The sequence below is a fragment of the Corvus cornix genome, chromosome 19, assembly GCF_000738735.6.
Source record: "Corvus cornix cornix isolate S_Up_H32 chromosome 19, ASM73873v5, whole genome shotgun sequence".
NCBI classification, from domain to species: Eukaryota; Metazoa; Chordata; class Aves; order Passeriformes; family Corvidae; genus Corvus; species Corvus cornix.
In genome coordinates, this window is record NC_046348.1 from 4,041,604 (window position 1) to 4,063,565 (window position 21,962).

Below are 21,962 nucleotides of genomic sequence, written 5' to 3' on the forward strand. Positions count from 1 at the left end.
CCTAAGAGAGCTTAGAACCCTTCACTGCACTGCCAGCAGGGCTCACTCGGCTCACTCACATGATGCCACATGGCCAAGCCATGGCTACACTAATTTAGTTGGTGTCACTTTTCATCCTCTAGGATGGCCCATCTGGGACTGCGGTCCTGAGGCTTTCTGAGACTGTTTTTCCCTTTAAAAGTTCACATGGGAGCTCCCACAGGATACAGAATTTGTAGTGCTCTCTTCAACACTTCATCATCTTCCTGCAGTGTTGAACCCTCTTGCACAGAGGGAGGAAGCTGCTGTGTTTTCTGGTCAGGGTGAACCAAAGAGTGCCAGATGAAGGCATAAATTTATCTCCATGTCTTAGATCACAAACCATTGAAGCAGTTGGTGGGATGTTTGCATGTTGGTAAGGAGTGGGCAAATGCAGTCTGACTCGAGTGCTGGCTAATAAAGAGTCTAGTACAGAAAATAAGATCCTCAGAGGAGATTTAATAACTGGGGAGAATAATTGTAAAGTACTTCAGAATATTAACCAATGGCTGAATGCATCTAATTAGCTTAATGAAGCTGGGTGGTTGGGTTCTTTTTTAATCAAACAGATGGGCAAAACATTATGCACAAAAAATGAGATCTGAATACAATTAGCGCATTTAATTAACAAATAAAAGAGAAAGGGTTTGTTTTTCAACTTGAGAAGTGAGCCCTTCTACTGCACCAAATACTCAAAAAGAGCCTCAAATGTCATGGTGTCTTGAAAGTCTTAGATAGTTATACTTATTATTTTCAATGACTTGGGTGTTTGAGATGGGGGGTCAGCCTGGGGCTGGCTGCACCTGCAGGCAGGTGAGCGGGTGCTGGAGGCAGCGATGCATCACCAACCCCACAGTGCTGCAGAGCCACGGAGCAATCCCTGGCTGCTGGTGTGGGCTGTCCCCAAGGGCAGGCTCAGAAGCAATAACACTGCTTAACCCTCTGCTCCAAAACCTTTTCCCTGCATGTTGGTGATCACCTCTGTTCTGCAGAAGGAGAAAGCCAGGACTCCCGAGTTAAGCAGGGTGTGAGGTCAAATGTATGGTGCTGGTCACGGTGTCCTCAGTGTTCAGGAGACCTGTGGAGCATTTCCCTGCTGGCCTGTGCTTGTGCCATCGTGTGTGCAATTGCTGCAGCCCCTGTGATGCTGCTGGCCCCAGTCAGGGACATCGATTCCCACCGCTGGTTTCACTGGCCTTGCTGCAGCGCAGGCTCCCGTCCCTGCTGGTGCCCAGTACAGACACAACTCCTCTGCTGTCTGTCTGGCCAGTTTTACTGGGCCACGGAGACCTGGTGCAAATCAATGCCTTCCCTCTCTGGCCAGGAGACTCCTCTCCATACAGGCCTTGAGTGCTTATGTAAGTGTGAAATACAGAGCTGTAATATCAGTCTTGCCAAGGCTGGGAGTGTTTGCTGCAGCCTAATAAGCTGAACAAGCCATTTTGATATTAAGCCTATAATAATAACACCTTGTAGCTAAAGAGTGTATTTTTCCCTATTGGTGGATTACTCAGCCCTTTTCTTTTGAGGCGGTGTTTAACAAAAGCAGAGACTTTCCCAGACTATGTTTAATTAAACACAGCTCGGAGATCTCTTAATTTCAGTGCTGTGATGATGTTGCTCTGCAGTCTCATCTCCAGGGCAGTTGGAAGTGGAACTTGTGCTCTGCCAGTGCATGGGCTGGGCAGGTCACTGTCCCCTTCCCAGAGGTACCTGCCCAGATGTGCCCAGTGGTGTGGGAATCACATTTGTACAGACCCACAGGCTCCAGCTGCTTTTGAAGCTGAGCAGGGGCTTGGTCTGAGCCATGTGGCCCATGCAAGTGGCAACTCAGCCACCATGCTTTACACTACAACTAAGATTTGGGGTCCTAATTTCTACTTGCTTCCTTTCTTGGTTGCTGATGTAGCTATGGGAGTATTTTGAGTGCAATGGCCTGGTTATCAACAATTACATACAAAGTGAAAGCTTTAATTTGAAGGCTCCTCATTTCTGCCTTAGGAGGTATCTCTGAGCAGATGGTGATATGCTCTGGTTTTGCTTATTCTTGCAGATTATTTGCCAGATAATTTTTCTGAGTAATCCTTTGGCCCATAGACTGTTTATAAACCTGGAATCAGGTTTCGGGTAAAAACACTTGTGTTTGCAAATTTTAAAATCTGTTCCTGTGCTGGCTTGCTGATGTCACTGCGAGTGGGAGACTGTTCTCTGAGTGGCAAATGCCCTCTGCACCATGGGATGGGGCAGCTCCTAAGGCAGAACCTCCTTCCCAGTGACAGGATGGGAAGAAAAATGTTCGTGCCTCATTTGGGGCTTATTTTATTTTAAAGCATGATATGGCTGAAGTCCTAACCCCAGCATCAGTACTGTCATACTGAGCTCCCCTGAGGTCACATTGCTGTTTCAGGTGGCGTGGTAAGGAGGCACTTCTGCTGCCATGGAGTTTGTGTCTTGTGCAGGTGATGCTGCATAACCTGTGCAGAGCAGAAGTTGGGGGATTTGCCTGTATATGGCTGGGCAGGACTGTATATGGACTGGTAGCAGTACTGGTGGGGGCTCTGCGGCCACTGGCACAGCTCCCCCTGAAAAGTGCTGAAAGGCTGTGGTGATATTATTGTTGTTGTTATTATTATTGCTATTATTATTACTGTTATTATTACTGTCACTATTATCATTGTTGTTGTTATTGTTTCCCCCTCATCTCTTACCACCTCTATCTTTTAAAAAAAATCAGTCCCTTGGATGTCTCTGGAGAGCTGGCAGTGGTAACTGCCTGACTGATTTATTCTGGTGTTTTAACATTTACTGGATTTACATAACAGCCAAACAATCTGTTTCAGGAGTTTAATATAAACCCAGCTCTAGTGAGTCACATCCATGCTAGCAGTAATGCAAAGAGAGGCGGCTGGGGGAGTGAGGGGGTGACTTTTTCTGGGTTTCTGCATGGGAATATCTGGCTGCCTGAAATATCTCTGACACCTCATAGCTGAGTGATGCTGCCAGTTCTCCTCTGCCATCAGGGATTTGTTCTCAAACTTTGAAAGAGCAGTGGGTGCATCACATCAGTGCTTCCATTGAGGCTCCCAGCTGAGTCTGGGGGCTTTTCCAGAGCTCCCCAGGCACTGCTGTGTGTCCCTGGTACTGCACAGCCCCACTGTGTGTAAAATACCTTTACACGTATGTGCGTTCTTGAAGGAGGGAGTGTAGCTACAGGAGCAGCAAGATGAAGCCTGTAGAGATTTGCTGTTTGCCTTTTGAATTCAAAACCATGCAGCTTTTGTTTGTGCCAGACTTTGTGGGCCTGGTCCCCCAGACATGCAGATCAGAACAGCAGCAAGAGGGGTGTGGATGTGTGCCAGCATTTCCACCTGGGGTCTGGTGACCCATGTGCAGGTTCTGGGGACAGAGTTTGAGCCCAGCCAGGTGAGAGCTGGCCCTGTGCCCCTGGGCAGTCACAGCAAAATGTTGGAGCTGTTGGGGACTCTCTACCCGGGCAGAGCCAGGTGAGCAGGGCTTGTTCCTTGGGGACAGCAGGAGAGAGAGCCATCAGGAGAATTAACAGCAGGGGTTTCCCAAAGCAGGGTGTGTAACCTGTTGCCTCAGGTCCTGTCCAGGCCGTGTAACTTTGGGATTCCCTCAGTTCTCTCCTACAGTTGTATGAATGCAGCAAATCTCTGGAGCAGGTCTGCCATGGGCAGCCTGTCCCTTCCTGCTCCAGAGGCTCTGTCACCTCTGTACTGGTGGGGTTGGAATGTGGCTGAGGAAAGTGGGTCTCCAACTTGAGTTGTCACTTTTGAAAATCCCAAGCAAGATCCAGCAGGGTTGGAACAGCCTGGTTTGTGTTGCTGCCTGTGATTGAGGTTGGCTGTTCAGCTAAGCAAGCGCTTCTCTTGCTGCAGCTTATTTGAATTCTTGTCTTCAGAATGGAAAATAAATGCTGGTTGATGAGATCTATTACAGCACTAATTTTAGAGCATGCCAAACAGTAGGAAATTGTTTTCAATCTTCACTCTCATTTCTCCTTTATTTCACCCTTCCATTTGTGAAAATTGCCTTTGTCATTCTTCTAAGTGCCCAGTGATGTCCCGCTCACTGATATCTTCAGACATTCTCCTTCCAGCCCCGTTTTCTGATATTTCTTTGTTCAGCCACTTGACATTGCTGTTAGAAGAGCTCTTTCCAGGGCACAGGCAGCAGAGCAGTGTTGGCACGATGCAGGCACTGAGTGCTCAGGCAGCTGGTGCAAGATGCCAGCAGAGCCCCCTGCGAGCTGGGGGAGCAGGGAAGGCAGCACCACAGTGGAATTTCTTATCCTTGAGTGCCCAGGGCTTTGTAAGTCTTTCCAGACCCACCCCAGCCTGCTTTCTCGATGAGCAAGAGGGAAAATATTAATTTCCCTCTGGTCTGCTCAAGAGTTTAGGAAGCAGTCCCAAAGCTTCAGTGTTTGTCCTTGGCACTAATGAAAACCTGAGCCATTGCTCAAGAGGGTGGAGCAGGCAGCAAGTTAGGAATCAAAATGCTTGATCAATGCTGGAAGGAACAGCGGTGCACAAAGTCTAGATTTTTAGGACATAATTCCTCTTCATAGGTGGAAAGTCTCACTGGTTTGAGAAGAGCCTGGATGCCTAACTGGTGGTCTGCTCTGCAGCCTTCAGGGTGACTGCAGACACTAGTCCCTCCCTTAGCCCTGCTCCTGGCTCGCAGTGCTTAGCAGAACCTGACTGAGCTCCAGATTAAAGCTGGTGGCACGAGTCCAGTGGTTTCACCCTGAGGACTTTTCCGAGGCTCTCTGGGATACATTTCATGGGTTTGGCAACCACGTGTCCCTGGCAGCAGCTGCTGTGCCCATCAGCTCAGAGACGGTGCCTGCCCTGGAGGGCTTTGAAAATCCTCTCTCTCCTGCCCCCGGCTCCCTCATCCCTCCTGTCCCCTCACCTTCCTCTCATCCCTTGGCTGGTAGCCGACAGTGGCCTTATCCCTCAAAAAGAGCTGTCTCTTGCCCTGGCTTCTCGTGCTGGAGAGGGGTAAAAAACTCCCTACTCCTACCAATTACCATTCCATGCCTTTCCTGGGTGCACTCCAAGCCCTGTGGCTGCTCGAGGTGTCAGTCCCCAGGAATTCAGCTGGCAAATGTCTTCATAGTTTGTCTTTGTGAACATGGCTGAGATAAACCCTTTACTGAACTAAATATGGTAACAGCTAATCCCTTGGAGACACTCACCTGGGCCCTGCACAGTGAAAAGAGGCTTTGCTGCTCTGATTAACAACACTGGCAAGAACATTAGCTCATGGTTCTTTTTGGAAATGAAAAGCACCTCTCCAGGGGAATTGAAGGGATTAGGTACCAGCTGGAATATTAAGGTAGGTTTTTTGCACCTTTCTGATAAATTTGTACCTTAAAAGCCTGGTCAGCCCTGGTGGGATGGGTGATTTATGGCCGAGTGTCCCTTGGCTGTGGTGGAGAGGAGACTGAGGCCAGTGTGGGACCCAGGAGCTTCCCTGGGAGGACAGTGGTGGTGACAGCTCTTGGTCCTGACTGCCCGTGCTAGGGTGTCTTCAGGGCTCTGGGCTCACTGTCAAATATTAAAACTGTCAGACTGACCAGCCCTCCACAAAGGGCTGAAGCTCATTTAAACCTTGCTAAGAGCTAAATGATACTGACCTTTTCCAGCCACTTAAAGCAAATGTTGAAGGCTGTGGAGAGTATTCCAGCTGTTTTGACAGCTCCGGTTTCCTTTTTTGGGGGAGATCTGCACTGATCTCTTTATTCTTATTTTTTAACACAACACTTTGTTTCAAAAACTTGAACTAGAAATTCCATCTACATTAAAAGCAAAGCTCCTGCACTTCAGTGAAAGTTGCTTGGACTGTGTTTTTGAGGTCAGGATTTTCTCTTGGTGCCGGTTTCCATGAAGGGTGCATGGGCCAGCTCTGCCTGGCAGGAGTGTGGCCTGACCAGTGAGCATCACATGTGACACTTGCTGAAGAGAGCTGTAGACCGGCAGCCCAACTGACTGAATGGATTAAAACAGGTGTATAAACTTTGTCTGTAAAGTAAGGTAAGACTGAGAAAAGTTTAAACACTTGCATTAAATATATTTTGTTCAGAGCAAATTTGAATGCTCAAGCTACTTCCAAAATTCTGTTACCTTCCAACTTGTCTTTCTCCTACAGAATTTTCTATTTTAAGTAAGTAGCACAGAGTTAGCTCAGAAGGGAAAAGATACAAGTCACTGTTTAAAGTGTGCTTTATTGGTTAGATATTTATGGGAGATACTCAGGAAATGAGTAAACACTTGAAAGTATATGTATTATTTATTATTGTAGCTGATTAATTACCACTTGAAACCTTTTGGTTGGTGTTATGGCTCTCTACAGTCTTCACCAAGCAATAGTTCAGCAGAGTCTAACATGGCATTTGTCCCAGTTAAACCCTGCAGGAGATGCAAGTGCTGCAGTTGGTTTCTGGACAATGGGAGTTTGAGCAGTGGAAGGTGACAGTGTGGCACTTGGTGCAAGCCCCAGGGGAAGTGAGAGAGATCTGCAAGTGGACAGGACCTGGGAGGTGCTTAGTGATGGCTCAGTCTTCCCAGCCCCAGCAAGAGAATTTGCTGGCCCCAGTTTGTGGTGAAGCAGCAAGGTGGGGTTAACGTGTCTGACTCTGTCTGATGAAGCGATGACAGTCAGGAGTTTAAACTTGGCTCCCAAGCATTGGGCTGCCAGCAGGGCCTTCTGGAATGCTTGTTCACTGCTTCTACAGCAGTGATTTCTCCTCCAGGCTGGAATAGAGAAGTGCATGAAAAAACCAAGTGGCTCTTACCTGTCCCAGCCATGCAACTGCTTCTGAATCCATGGGCTCTCAGGGCACACTGCAGCAACCTGCTGGCTCCACGTGCTCCTTGGACCTGCTGTTAGATGTTGCTGTATGTGAAACCATGCACCAACATCTCTATTCCTGCCCAGGTTCCTGAGCTATGCCTGGAAAACCAATTCATGTGAAGCCCAGCTGTGAGCAAAGCACACATGCCATCCACCAGTGCTTCCTGAAGCAGTACATGTCCTTAAGCATTTGCTTAGCTTTAACAAGACTTAAGCATATGAAGCATGTGTTGAGATACTTACTTAGTTCTAATCTGCACATCTTGAAGAACAATACGATAAAATCACAGTGGAAGGGGTGGCAAGACTCCCTCTGCCTTCAGCAAAGTAGATGTCATGCTCAGTTGCAATGGGAGGAATCCCCTGTCCCTTGCTGTCACTGTTGAAACCAGAGGCCCTTGCCTCTGGCACTGGCCATCCCTGCAGGAATATGCTCATTTAAGCTTTCTACAAACAAAAGTTTGCAGGATGCTGCAATCAGAAAAGTTCCTCCATCAAATGACTCCTCTGTGGGAGAGGAGCGAGTGGGCCTGGAGAGGAATGGAAGAGTCATAAGAGAGATGTATGAAAATGCTTTTTATGGAATGAATAATTTTTGGTCTGGAGGCAGCAGCATTGTATTTAATTCTAATCTGGGGATTTTTTGGGGAGCGTGTGATTGACGCCCAACGAGGGGTGCAGGATGCTGTTCCTCAGCAGGCTGTCATTCCCCTGCTCCATTTACCTGTCAGCTCTCCTGTGGAGACTTCTCACTCTGCATGCCATTAACCCATTTCCCACAGGACATCCCTGCAGCCTCTCCCGGGAGCCAGTGGCACACGAGGAGCCCATCCAGTTCTGGAGTTGTGCTGAGGCTCGTTTCTCTTGGCTGTACCTTTGGGGCACTGGTGAGCAGGAGCCTTCCTGTCCTAAGTCCATCTGTGGCTGTGCCTGGCCTCCCCAGCCCTGAGCTGGATGATGCTCTGTCTGCTCCAGGCTTGCTCCTGCCAACACAGTGTCCTTTTCCTTACTTTGCATGTGGTCATCCCTGGTTCCCCCCTGTCCCTGACATGGCTTCATCTCCCTGGGTAAGGACTGGCTCTTGCTGTACCTGGGTTGGGGCCCTGCCCTGCAGCAGCGTGGGGGCCCTGCACAGCATCGCACCCAGACTCTGCTGGATCAGGAAAGGTGTTGCTGGCACTGGGGCTCTGTTTTCTCCCATACTGGTAGTCCTACCCTTATAAAAAGGGCCATTAAGAGTTTTGTTTTACTGCAGTATAAACTTCAGCCAACTCCTTCCTCTTGTCCTGTCCCCTTAATTAAGAGTGTGTATGTTAAATGATGTGAGCCTGAGCAGAGTCTCATTGCAAAGTAAACAGGACCGTGGGACTTAGGCGGGTCTTTTGTTACTGCTGTACAGGGCTTATGCTAATAACAGCTGCAGAGACTGAACCCAATCCCTCATGAGCTTTCCAAGAGTCTGATTAATCTGTTTACCAATGGATCTGGGTTTTTGTTTTGATCTTTTTCATAGGAGTTAAATATTTGTCCCTTTCAGAGTAGCTGTGGATCATATAAGCACAGCAGTATTGTTTTCCTAATTGGCTTCAGGTTTATCTCTATCTATTATGTTTAAGGGCTTACAAGATGCACCCGTCACCATGGCATCAAAATGCTTCCTATGCCAAAAATACTTGATAAAAACATACCTGTATGTGTGCACACACTTTTTTTGGTCTGTTGGGAAGTGCAAAGACATTCTGATGGAAGATCATGTTTTTGCATGATTGTATTCTCCAAATAGTCAACTTTGCAAATTGTGCTCTTCTGCCCATGCTGGCTCTGGTCCACGTGCCATTGGAGAGAGATGTCTTTCCAATGAGCTTTGGGCCAGCCCTTGTACAAGCAGAACTTTGCATTTATATTGTTGATGGTTCATACTGGGTGATGGCACTGATGCTGTACAAGGACAGGGTCAGTGACAGACTCGAACTTATTGTCTAAAAGTCAAGATATAGCAAAGGGAGGAGAGAAGGGTGGGGAAGAGCACAAATCTTTAGCCAGACTAGTCTCCCCTGGGCAGACCACAAATGCTTGGGCCTGCTTTGACTTTCTGAAAAATACAGCAGCAGTATGGGGAAGCAGAACATTTAAAGTGAAGATGGAGATGTTGAAGGTAACAGGATTTAAAGACTGCGTGGCACAAAATACAAGAAATGTTCCAGTATTTTTAGCAGAAGCTTCTTCCTCTCTTGATTCTACCTTTACTTGAATGCACTCAGTGATTTCTTTTCATGTGTGAATGCTTGTAAAAATGGAGCTCCCTAAACAGAGGTGAAATGTTTATATGAGTTAATGACTTCAGAGAGCTCTGGTTGTTTATAACAGAGTGGCAATGAAGTTGCCTTGGCTGCAGTCAGTGCTCCTCCATGGAGCAGATCCAGTGCCGGCAGTGGGACAGGATGGTGGTGGCTGCACACAGGTCTCCCCTTGGGGAGCTTTCTCATTATGAACTTCACTAATGTGCTTATGGTGGGGTGGGAAGGAGCCTTCCCAGGGGCTGAGAAATCTGTGTGAAGTGTGTAACCTCTCTGGGATTTGTGCCGAGTGAAACCCTTAGCCTGAAATGGGGGGCTTTTAATTGATGGTCTTTATAAAGTGTTTTACCCTGGGTGTTCTTCTGCTGCTTCTTTGCTTCCCTCTGAATTGAGTGGCCAGGAAAGAGCTGTGGCGTTGTGTTGCTGGTTACCTCGGGGGCAGTCCTGCCTTGTCCATGGGCTGGATGCAAGCAGCTGAGGAAGGGTTTGCAGAGGTGAGACTGTCCTTAGGCCTCTGTAGAGAACCCCCAGAGAAAGGAAAACAGTAAGCTCCTTTCTACCTGCCTCTCTTTCTCCCCAAGGTACAGCTATTTGTCTGCTCAGAGGATCTGTCTGTCCTTGAATGCCTTTTTCACCAGTGCCAGAGGCATAAGTTCAAAGTGCCATGGCACCATGCTGGTCTGCAGTCCTCCAGCAGCCAGCAAGCGATGCCCAGGGGAGCTGGAGGAGGCCAGTGAAGTCTTGCTGCCCCGTCAAGTGCTTGGGAGAGTGGCTGGACAGAGGCAGACACATGGAGCAGTTATCCCAGCAGGGAGCAGACAGATCTCATGATGCTATGAGCACAGCAGAGGAGCTGGTAATTTTATTTGGAAGGATGCCTTTAGCGTGAGAGAGAGGGGGATGCATTTGCCTCAGTGTGAAGTGGATTTGTGATGGAGCTGCTTCTCAAAGGCTGTCGGGTTTTCCTCCCTCCTGGAGACTTTGTTGGTGCATCCAACCCGATGGCCATGGAGAGCAGTGCATGAGGATGTGCTGGTGGGATCGCAGCTCTTCCCTTTATCCTGTGTGCACAAATGTCAGGGAAGGTGTGTGTGAGTGCATGTGCCATCCTGGGAGCAGCTGAGCTGTGGTCACAGCTGAGCTGTCAGTCTGAGGACCTCCATCCAAACCCTCTGGGGGTGAATGTCAACCCACCTACAACTTCAGAGGTGTTTGCTGTAATGGTGCTGAAAACCAGCTTATCCTGTGTCAGTCTTGTACCTGCACCTGCAGGCAGCTGTGAGGAGCCTTTGTGGAAGTTTTCAGCCTTTTCATCCTTCTCCATCAGTGCTGGCAGCTGCTGCTCTTTGTGGTAACATCAAAGTTTTTCTGGGCTGTGTAAGTCTCTTCATCCTCAGGCCAGCCTGTTGCGAGGGCGTTCTTCCATTCGGCTTCCAGAGGTGGGTTGTTTTCCCTTTTAGTAGATTATTTTGTGGTGAGCTTGGAAGTTCTTGGAGGGAAGTGGGATGTAAGAAGGTGGTCAGGAGCCATGGGCAGACATGGTCTGATGTTTCAGGCAAGGAAGATCACCAGCACAGCAGCTGTGGAGACAAGGCTGACTGTGTTTATGGGATTTAGTCCTGTTATTTGACCTCAGTTTGTGAGAGGTTGAGTTGTGGTCACTGGATTCAGTGCAAAGGGATGAAAAGTTTTCCTCAGTACCAAAGGGAATAATGAAGGCAGAGGGGCCTTGGCTCCGTGGAGGAAGCAGGTGGGTGGTGGTTACTGTTAATACATAGTCCAGCAGAGGCAAATTGCAAATTCACACCCTGGTGAGAAATCTCTATTCTTTTACCCTTGTCTGTGTAAAGGCAGATGCTCACAGGGCTGGCCATTCAGGTGAAAACTCTGGCTGTGTTCTCCTGTGAGTCTGTTGAAAGATTCAGAAAACCTAAAGCTGTGGAAATGCAGTGTCAAGACACTGGTTGTAGTGCAATGCCAGTGGAATGGTACGGAACAACTTAAATTAGTCCTTTGAAGTTATTCCACTTACAAGTGTACTTTTTGTGCTGTGCTGATGGAACACAGAGAAATCAGCAGCCCTGCAGAAAGGCTGTGCAGTGGGCTATAAAACAGACTGAACAGACTCATCATTTCAGGGGGTGCCCAGGCTGCCTTTTGGGTGCATCACTGCTGCTGTGCTTGGGGATGAGGTGTGAGGGGCCTTCAGAGGGCAGACCAGACCTGCTCACTGATTTTAGGAAATCCTCACCAGGATTTTCGGAAGAGGGCAGGGGAACATCAGCCACAGATCTCCTGTTGGATCTTAAGCTAGCATTTCAAAGGCATCAAGGTGTCTGTTGGGGTCTGTTAAGAAGGATTCATGGGGATTACATCTTCTCCCCAGCATTGTTTCCCTGCCTGTGAATGTATCCCACAGGGTGTTTGTGAAGACGAGCAAATTTGCTTTGTGAGGTGCTCATATTCCTTCAGAATAGATATTTAAGATATTAAGGGAGAGATATCTAAGCCCCATAAGTGGTTTAACTTAATGCTTTTGCAGCTTCATATGAGAGCTTTTGGGAGAGTAACAGGAGGGCGTTGAAAGCGTTCAGCTGTGGTCCTGGCACTGCCTGCACGGAGCCCTGCTGGCATCCTGCTGCCAGGAGCAGGGCTTGTGTTTGCCTGTGCAGGGCTGCTGAGCTGCACCACTGGCTGGTGCCAGTACACTTTAACTCAGGAGCTGAGGCTAGAGGCATCTCCAAAGATGACTTTCAGAGCACTGTATATGCAGACTCGCCATGTGATTTTGCTCTGCTGGTTCAGCACAGGGTTTCCTGGCGGTGCTCTGTCTATCATAGCGTGACAAGATCAGCTGCAATTACCCTGGTGTTGGAAACAAGAGCTTCTTCCTGGCCTTGGAGTGCTGCTGCATTAATGTATGAAATGGATAAATGATTTAGGTAATGCAGTGACTTGGATGTGGTCATGGATTGAATAAGATTTCCAGAGCCAATGTGCTTACTCATCAGATGATTCATGTCTTAGTCACTTTTAGAATAAGTGAGTCTCTTTGGGTGCTTCCAGAATGGGATGGGTGGAGATGAGCTGAAAATTTCCACCCCTTCCTTTGATAATTTTTTTAATAGCATCTAGAACATGATGGAATGGTTTATCAGACAGGAGAGGAAACAGCTCTGTCTTGCATGTGCAGTGTATCCCAGGAGATTTGCCTGAATTCCACAGCAATGCGAGACTTTAATTTTGCTGTTTGCTTACTGGTCAGGCAGAGTGATCTCAGGCTTTAGATTAGACTTCTCAAGCTTTGTTCTCAGCCTACTCTAGTGAGTCCCTTTTGTGGGTAGGTGCAAGTCTGAGCCTATTCTCAAACTCCTGTGCCACCAGCAGTGAGTAAAAGCACCCTCAGATGGAAGCTGTCCCCGTGACACAGTCAACATTGCTGTGCAAATAAAACCCTGTTCTCAACTTTTATTTATATGTAATTATATTTTTTCTATTACCAAAATATTGATGAAATTGAGTTATGATTGTTCAGAAGCATGCACATGTATAAGCAAGGGAATAGCATATATGAGAGCCTAGGGAAATTCCTCTGTAATCCACTCTAAGCTTTATATAGCAAGTAAACCTATTGGGTTTTTCTTCTTCTTTCTTATCTTGCATCTCTCTGATCTCACAGTCATCCGGCAACAAGCACAATGATCAGGAATTGGATCAATTCCTGATCTAATTCCTGATTAATGTAGGTTCCTGGTGGATCGGTTGAGCTCAGTGGCACAGTGTGATCTCTGCATCGTACTCGACCCATGTGGCTGGGCTGCAGCCTAAGTGGGAGAGTCATGAAGGGAGTGACATGGGGTTTTGCTGCTGGCTGAGGCATAGGCTTTGCTAAGCTGGATGTGGCTAAACTCACTGCTTCAAATGTTGAAAGTGGGAGTGCACTGACTGTCAGGATCAGGTCTGAAAGCATGAGCCCAGTTTTGGGTTGTGTCAGGAATGATGATGTAGTGTTGTTACAAAAACCATGCTGGTGTTAGATCTACTCTTTAAAAGGTGTGTTCATTATAGGAAGAGTACAAAGGCACATGAAATAGGCAGAGGTTGGCAGTCAGAAATTTGGGATTCTCTCACTGACCATTAAGGTGGTGTCTGGGTGACCCTGAGCAGCAGTGTCTCTTCCTAACTCCTCTGTGTAACTGTGGTTTTGGCCCTTGGTGAGTTGGCACTGTCTGTAAAACACAGGTCACAGCAGGTGACAGGCACTAGAGAAATCTATTAGGCAAGATTTTCAAAAACAGGTGAAGATTTGGGTTTTATTTTTAAACAGAACTGGTGAAAGGAAGGCTAAAAATAGTTCTCCTATGGGTGTCTTTTGTCAGGTAATAGAGAATAATTCACAGGCTTGTAGGTTTTCGGTTTTCTGTAGTTGTCTGTGCTAGATCTCCTGGGTCACAGGTGTGGAGGATTTTATCAACAGTTCCTCTCAGAGAATTCAAGTCAAGAGGAATCTATCACTTCCTCAAGAAGTTTTCTAGTTTGCTTTGTCTCTTAATTGCAGAAGAAGGGGGTTTTTGTGTTCTAAAATGTTTTTAAAATTTACCTAACTAATTTACCAATTGTTGCTAGCCTCAAAGACAAAAGAATGGCACTGATACATTATGATATTATAATAATAGTAATAATAATCGTAGTTATAGTAATAATGTTAATGTTTTGCTGTTGTTACTGCACAAAAAGCCCTTCTAGATGAGGATAGTTCAAAAGCTGCCTCCAAGTGAGTCACCTCTCCTCAGTGGCACACTGTGTGCTGCAGTGTGCACCCGTGAAGGGAAGAAAGATGGATGGAGGTAGACCCCACCCAAGAGGATGGATGCAATGACAATTATTTCTGATACTGCCTTGACAAGAGCCCTGCTAGCCTAAGAAAATGCAAATGTAGAAGAAAATGTTGTTGTCCTCCTCTCCTCCTGGGAAAGGAGTCCTGGGATGGCTCCCAGAGTAACTGGGCAGCTCTCTTTGAGACACGTGTGAAACACATTTACCCAGACACTCCTGTGAGCATTTCCACATTTTTTAGGCTGAGATTTTCTGTGTTGTTCACACTTTGGCACATGTGTGATCATCCCTTCTGATGTCCTGAGACCACAGTTCAAGTTCAAGAATGTGTTTAAGTGTTTTGCTGGGGTAGAGCCAACGTCTCCATCGCAGAGAGGAGCAGTATGTTGGGAAACTCAGTGGCTGCATACAGACTAATTGTTCTGGGATGCAACCTGGAAGGTGCTGAGCACCCTGGCTGGCAGCCAGCAAGGCTTTTAAACATATGCTTTGCTTCATTTTTTCACGTTGTTGCCAGTCTTGTTCTTTGATTTCTTTTCCCATAGCAACTGGAGAAGGGTATCTGAGTAGCCAGAGCAGTGCAATTAATTTGCCAGCAACACCCCGACCTGTATCACAGGGATGTCTTCCAGGATATGGGATACAGCTGTTGGGATCAGGTATTGCTGCCAGTCCCCAAGTCAATTGGCTTCAGAGTCTTCCTTCTTTGCTCTCTTCCTGGGCATGGGGCAGGCCAGGCTGTGTGAATGATGCTCAAAACTACATTTGTAAACCACATCCCATCTTTCCACATGTCTTTGCTTGCTATTAAATTGCACAGATCATATTTCTTTACCACCCTTTCCTCTTAAACTGTGTTTGCCTTTCCCCTGCCTTGAAAATTTTAGCAGCAAACAGCCAAATGCAGGTTTTATTTGGAAGTGGTATCAGCTGCAGTGGAGCCCAGGGCAGGGAAGAGAGGAGGCTGAAAATCCTGTGGAGGTTGGTGGCTTCTAACTCTTCTTTTGAAGGTTTTGGCTTTGCCTGCTGTGAGCAGGAGGAGGGTGCTGCAGCCCAGGTTGGAGGCTGGAAGGAGCTTTGATTGTGCAGGGAGATGGTCCCGGGTGTGCTGCCGTCGGTACTGGCTGCGTCTCTTCCGTCCTTGTGTCTGCAAGCTCCCACAGCTCCGTGTGCCTCACTGGGCCATGCAAGGCAGGACTAAACCCTGGCTTGTCAAAAACTGTCTGGACACCTCTTTGTCAGCAGATTTACTCCCCGTTCTGCTCCTGCACTTGCTGACTTGGTGACCAGAAACCTGCCTTCTTCCTCTGCTCCTTTGCAGAAATGATGTGGCTTTGCACCATTTCTGATGCTTGAGAAAGAACCCAGCTGATCAAGTACAATGCACAGTACTTGTCCTGAGCCACAAGAACAGGGGCATGGCTTTGGTGTCCCAGGGCAGCCTGGAGCCCCAGCCTGGGCAGCCTGCGTTCCGCCCATTCACTGGGGTGAAATTAGGGTGCCCCAGGGTGGCATTTTCACACTCGTGTTTTAACTAAAGCTGCACCTGGGAACTGTTGTTGGTCCTTTGGTGCTGTAAAGCCTTTTTCACTCTGACAAATGCTGAGTTGTCATCAGCCTGAATTTCAGGGATAGCACTGCAGTGACTCAAAAGAACAGCTTTCTCCCCAGCAGCCTTTGCCTGGATAATCTCCAGTCATTGACCTCGGGGCTTTGAAAGTGCATTTAGGCTTAAAGAGCTAAAGCGTAAGGCTTCAAAGGAAGTGGGAAGCCTGCTACCCGTTACATTTCCAAGTGTGGGTTGTGTGTGCATGACAAGGGTAATTATCGGGGTGTACCTGCTTCTGACTCCCGTGGGATCTGTTGTTCATCCCCCAGAGCCTGTTCCCTCTGTACGGAGCCTCTCTGCTGCTGCTGCCGCCTTTGATATTGTGCAGGTTATCTGAGGACATGTTTTCAAGTCCTGGGGTTTCTAAACATGTGAGGATTATCAGAAGATGGGAGTTATCCATGTGGAAATAGAACAGATACTTTGAGCTCTGAATTTGAAGTCCATTTGTCTTGTGGTACAGAGTTCACTGGTTTTGCCTTGCCCTGTGCAGTTCTGTGCTTTGCCCTTTGCCTGGGGCTATGCAGATCGGCTGAGTTGATGAAGACCTTCAGCCCATGGACATTTAGAGATGGATGCTGGGATAATTTCCCTGGTTAAAACTCTTTGCAGAGCTCACCTTGAAGAGAAATCTCTACCCGTATTTGAGCTGCTGGGAAGAAAAAAGCCTGCAGTGTTCCGTGCTTACACTTTTATTGTAGATTTGCAGTCCTGGAACAGGTGGAAACTAATGTTTTTAAAATGCTGAAAAGACTTTTCACTGCAGCTGGCTTACAGAACTAAGGAACTTGATATATCCCCTGAAATACCTCCAGATCTCTCAAAGGCAGCTGAAAGCTTTCTCCTTATCTGGGAGGGAGATAAACCTTTAAGACCTGACACGTATAAATGTGAACTTGTTCTGCCTGGTGGCTTGTTCGGTTGGTTGTAGATGCTTTTTAAACAATTGTTTAAACAGTGCTGGTCGGTGCTGTGAGATCTGAGCCTGGCAAAGGTGTTTGATGCGGAATTCTTTTGCTGTGTTGATGATCTGTATGTGTCCTTTCCCAGATCCCACTATGCTGCTTTAAACAGAACGACCAGCTTTGTTCTGCAGTGGTCTGTTTTCTGTCATTGAATTCTTATATATTGAGCAGCAGCAGGAATTCTGTGAGCACCTGGAAAGCAGAGTTGGCCATGGCAGTCAGTATAGAAGGTGCTAGTGGGTGCAGGGGAGGCAGGCAGGGCTGAGAAATACGCTGGTGAAATGCGTAAACTGGGGAGGAGGAAAGACATGTCCTGGAAGCATCTGGGTGCCGATGTGCAGCTTGGGCTGAGACTCTGCTGCTAAAGCAGCAGCCTATCTGTACAATTCCAGGTGGCTTCTTCCCTCCTCCTTAATTTATTTAATTACTCGTGTGTCTCATGGGCTCCGCTGTGGAAGCAGGATGCAGTCCCACAAGATCAGCTGTTGTGTGCACTTGGTTTCTGTTCCTCAGGGTGACAGGCTGGTGTGTGTGAGAGCTGGCTTGCCTGGCGGGCAGGCTCCCTGCTGCTCCAGAGCCTTCGCTGCAGGCTGGGCTTACCAGGCTTAAAATCCAGACCTTACACTAAAACCAGAGGGTGGGTGCCTTGTGCTGTGGCTGTTCACACAAATCTGTGCATGAGCTCATTGCCGTGAATTCTGTTTTCAGTTCTGTTTCTCTTCTATTCCCTTTTCTTGCTCTCCTTGCCACAGAGGTGCTTTCCATAGGCTGCATGCTGGTGCCCTGGTTGTGCTGTCCAGCAGAGTCCCCCGAAGGCACTGGGTAGCTGCACTGGCTTGGAGACAGGTTTGTTTTGGGTGCCTGCTTCTGCTCCCAAGAGATCAGTGGGGATTTGGCCATTGTGGAATGTTGGACTTCACCCTTGCAGATTGAGAGGCTGTTCAGGTCCTCTTGATTTCTTCATTTTCAGTTTGTTTATCACAACAAACAGTGAAACACGTGTCTGTATCATCTTCTGTGGCAATGTTGAGGTTCATTACAGATTGCAGCAGAAGATGGCTCACCTGAGACCAATCCCTTCTCCTTAGAACAACTGAAAAACTTCTTTTTTTAACCTGCCATTTACCTTGCCATGGTACAGACATTTGGAAAGCCATTATTGCAATGGAGGCCCTAAATATTAAAGCCTCCCTGATTCTGAGGCAATTATTTTGTTCATTAATCAATAGAGCCTGACTACTGCCTTACTTGTTAGTATTTTACAAATAATCTAAGACTTTCAACTTTCACATAATCTGACATTCTCAGTTACTTTTTGAAGCACCCCCTCACTGACTGTTTAAATCCACCTCCAGCAAGCTGTGCTCCCTGCCATGGCTGCCTCCTCTCCTGGGAATCACGCTGCCTCTCAGCCCAGCAAGTGACAGCAAACCATGGCACTTCCTCCTCCTCTTCCTCCTCCTCCTCTTCCCTGCTCATGTTCAGCCCCAGGAGCCTGCTCCCTCCACAGCACAGGTCCTGCACTGACCCTACATGGGACCCTTCTGTGTGAGCTGATGCTGTCCATGCCCACCTCAAGCTGTAGCACCAAGTATTCCTACAGGGGCTGGTTGGGAGGCTGCTTTTCCATTGGATTTATGGGGGTCAGCTTTCCCTGGGCAGCATGCAGGTTGCATTTGGGGTATTTCCTGCACTCACGATGGTGACTGGAAGAGGGGTTGGGGTAGGCAGGTTCTGAGGTCCGAGTTGGTGTCAGCTGAGAGCAGCTTTGGAAATGGGTTTTTGTTCTCCTCTGACACCTGAGTAGAGGTCCCCATGCTGTCCAGGCCATGTGTGCACGTTAACATGCCATAATCCTCCACGTTGTTTTCCCTAGGATCACTTGGAAGTGAGGCAAAGCACCAAGTAAGGCTGGTGGTCACACAGCAGGACTGGGCTTGGGCTCTCTGCCCACACCAACCTCCTCCATCCTCCCATCCCTCACTGCCACGGTGTCAGGAGCTGGGATCAGGCTGGCACAGTGGTCAGGGTCCTTCCCCCACAGGGCTTTTGTGTCCCTTGTCACAAGGGCAAATGGGATTTGTTATAATCTGAGCTCAGGTTGTCACCAGGGTCAGTGTGGAGTTGGGTGCTGGGATGTGCTGGTTTGTGGTCACTTTGGGCTGTTGCAGAGATGGTGAGTCACAGCACTTGGCATCCCTGAAAGCAAATACTCTGGGATATGTGGGCTGAGTGCCTCTCGTTGCCTGTTCCTCGTGCTTTCCCAGCTGTAATTTGCAAAATAAAAGCAGCTCTGATGCTCATACACTGATAAACAGCTTTAAAAGATTAAAGTAGAAGTTAATATAGTCTGGCATCAGGATCTGATGCCCACAAGTCTTGCTGAACCTCTACTATAAAACGAAGCAGCCAAACCTGTCTTACTGAAGCCATTTGTAGCCAGGGCTTGAGTACACAGGAGCACAACTTCTCTTCAGTTCTTTTGTGTTGTCCCTACCAAAGACATGGTTAAAACGTGCCAACAGAGCTGCACTCAGTTGGATAATGCTCTGGCAGGGCTCCTGTTTCACCTGCATTATCTGGAATGTTTAATGTTAATATCACTCTCGCTTAGACAGACTTGGCATTCCTCAGTGTTTTCTTGTTACAGGAATTTCCTTAAGTAGAAACTTTTTTCTTCAGAGTAATTTTTGGTTGATTATTGCTTATATATGCAATTAGTGTAATTGCATCTGATTATGCAAATGTATTTAACCATATAATTAGAACATGGAGGGATGAAATATAATGGAGTTGGGAAATCTTTTGTAAAACTTTCCAGGCTCGGGACTGTGCGCAAGGTGGTTGTTATCTCTTGAATTGTAGGGTAGACTGGAGATCTTGGTTCAGCATCCTGGCTAGTTTCAAAACATATTTTAAATATGCTGTTAATTGCTCTTAAAAGTGGTTATATGGCCTTCATGGTGAGAAACTTCTGTTTTTCACATGATAATATCAGGAGATCACTGCTGAGCTCAGCCTGTGTCTCACATGTGCATCTATACTTTACATCCAGGGTCATGAAAGTGTCAGTCCTTCATCAGATCCAAACCCTAGATTCTGCCTTCAGATGGGATCTCTCAGGGAGAAGAGAGGGAGAACAGGACAAGCACAGAGTTGTGCACCTTGGGGTGCTTGTTGTCTGTAGCTCAGGGGCTGAACTGGCCCCAAAATCCCTTTGGAAAGCACCCTGCCTTGAAAAGGGCTAAGGAGGAGGTGGAGGTAGAATGCTGCATTTTCCAGACCATGGTCTGGAGATGTTTGTTGTCATTTGAGAAGTCTGGCAGGAGCAGGGGTCTGAACTTGCCTTTCAGATTTCTCACGCAGTGCTTGAATTGCAAAAGCTGCTGTTCTTTGTCATTCTATGGTTCCTGGTAAAGCTGTGTTCGAGGAGCTTCACACAAGGCATCAAAGCACCTCGCTTTAGATCTGATTTTCAGCTGTGGCACAACAGCCAGGCTCACTGCCAAGAGCTGTGGAGGGAAGAGGGACTGGATGATTACAGCAGGATTGAGTGATTTCTCAGCAAGATGTGCTTGTCTGTGCCCTGAAACAAGAGCCTTGTCAGCCCCAGCACAAAGCAAACGTGTGGGGTGTGTGCAAAAAGCACCAACAGTAAGCTCTAATTTATCATTTAGGTTGTGTTAATGTCTTCTGCTTCTAGTCAGAAATTAGTACCTAAAGTGATTGCTGCCCCTTGCCAGGGAGGACACAGTCCAAATGGGCAGTCTGGTGTACACCTGCCTTGATGATCTCTGCAAGGACTGCAGGGATTTGCTTCTTTTCAGCTTCACAGAGCTGCAACTTCTTGTTGTCCTTTGCCTCTTGCTTTGGGCTGCCTTTTGGCCAGCGATGTCTGAAACTGGTTTTCATAGATGCCAAGAAGCTCATTTGTGTCTTGCAGCCTGATTCCTGGCAGCAGCAGTGTGAGTGGAGATGGGCAGGAGGTAGTCTCACCCTCAGGTGCCCTGCTTGGTGTGCCAGGAGTGGGCAGAGCTGAAATGTTCTGAATTTAATTACTGCAGGAAAAATGAACCCTCTAGCTGCTCTCCCACCACAGCAGTGAGACCCATAAATGGCTGGTGCACGATATCTGAAGTTCCATGTGTTGCACACCACTTGTGGGGTTTGTTGGCAGCTCCGATGTTGCTCCAGTGCTTGGCTGTGGGACCCAGGTTCCCCTCAATTCTCCAGACTGAAGGTATTGGAGTGAGCTGGCTGGGCTTGGGGCAAGTGCCTCCAACACATATAAAAAGTTGATGGGCTCAGGATGGGGGGGGTGTGGAATTATCTCCCTCATGTCAGGGTAGCAGTGCTTGGGGAAGTCCTGCAGAACTGGGAGCACAGGCAACACTCCAGGATGGAAATACTCCCAGTCTGTGTTGCTTGGTGTGGGGAGACAGCTTTGGCTCTGGAAGGGACTTCCTGACCTGATATTTCTAAAATGTCATTCGAGGAGCTGTCCAGGACTTGGCAGCCCAGCCCAGGACATGCTGCTTTTCTCCTTAAAGGGAGTTTCTGCCACTGTTGACAGCAGTCAGAGCGGATTCTTCGTTGTGGCCGTGCTGCTGGGGGCAATGTGTGAAGGAAACACAGGACTGGGTGTGCTGCCAGCTCTGCCCCAGGCTGGGGGCGTTCCTGGGGGGGTCTCACCTGAGCTGATGGATTCTGGTGATGGGGATGATGTCCCCCCTGCAGGCAGCCTGTCCTGGTACATGGATCATTGCACTGATTGGAAAACCTGGCCTGATTCTTGACCTTGCTGGTGTATGGTAAAGCATCAGGGAAAAAAGGGTAAAGATGTTGTGATCTTCGGGACCTCTCTCTGTGACACTGCCTGTGGGTCTTGTGTGGTCAAGTGGTACCTAATGGACGTGCCTGCAGGCAGGGTCTCAGTGTGATATCCCTGGTGCCAGCATTTGAATCCTCTGACTGAGCAGCAGCAGAATCACTGCCTGAAGCCTTTCTGTGCAAATGCTCATTGCAGTTATTATTCTCTGGGATTCTTTTACTGCAAGGGCCTTTGGTGCCTCAGCACGGGGCAGATGTGTTCTCAGGGACACGAAGGAGAAGCAGCATCATTCCTCTTAACCTGGAACTGCAACAAAGCCATAAAGTCGCTTTTCACAGCCTGTAGCAAAATTGGGAAATGAATCTGTGTTTGCTGAGGCTCAGGACCTTTTATCCTCCCCATCTTTTCTGACAGGAGCACTTCTAGTTAGCCAGGAGGATGGACCAAGCAGTAAACTAGATTTACAATTTTTTATTTTTCAAACAATGCTTTGGAATACTTTATTGAGCAGCAAAACTAATTGCATC

At 47.8% G+C, this 21,962-nt stretch overlaps 1 protein-coding gene across 3 annotated transcripts in view; it reads left to right on the forward strand.

The window, feature by feature from the left end:
* Positions 1 to 21,962, forward strand: part of CAMKK1 (calcium/calmodulin dependent protein kinase kinase 1) — a 94,627-nt gene that overhangs the window by 13,435 nt on the left and 59,230 nt on the right. The window contains exon 1 of one of the 3 annotated variants that reach the window (XM_019287600.3): positions 5,287 to 5,379. The exons of the other annotated variants lie outside the window; for them this stretch is intronic. The gene's annotated coding sequence lies outside the window, so the exon portion shown is untranslated. Of the gene's footprint in view, positions 1 to 5,286; positions 5,380 to 21,962 lie in introns of those variants that run through there. 3 annotated transcript variants of the gene reach the window in all.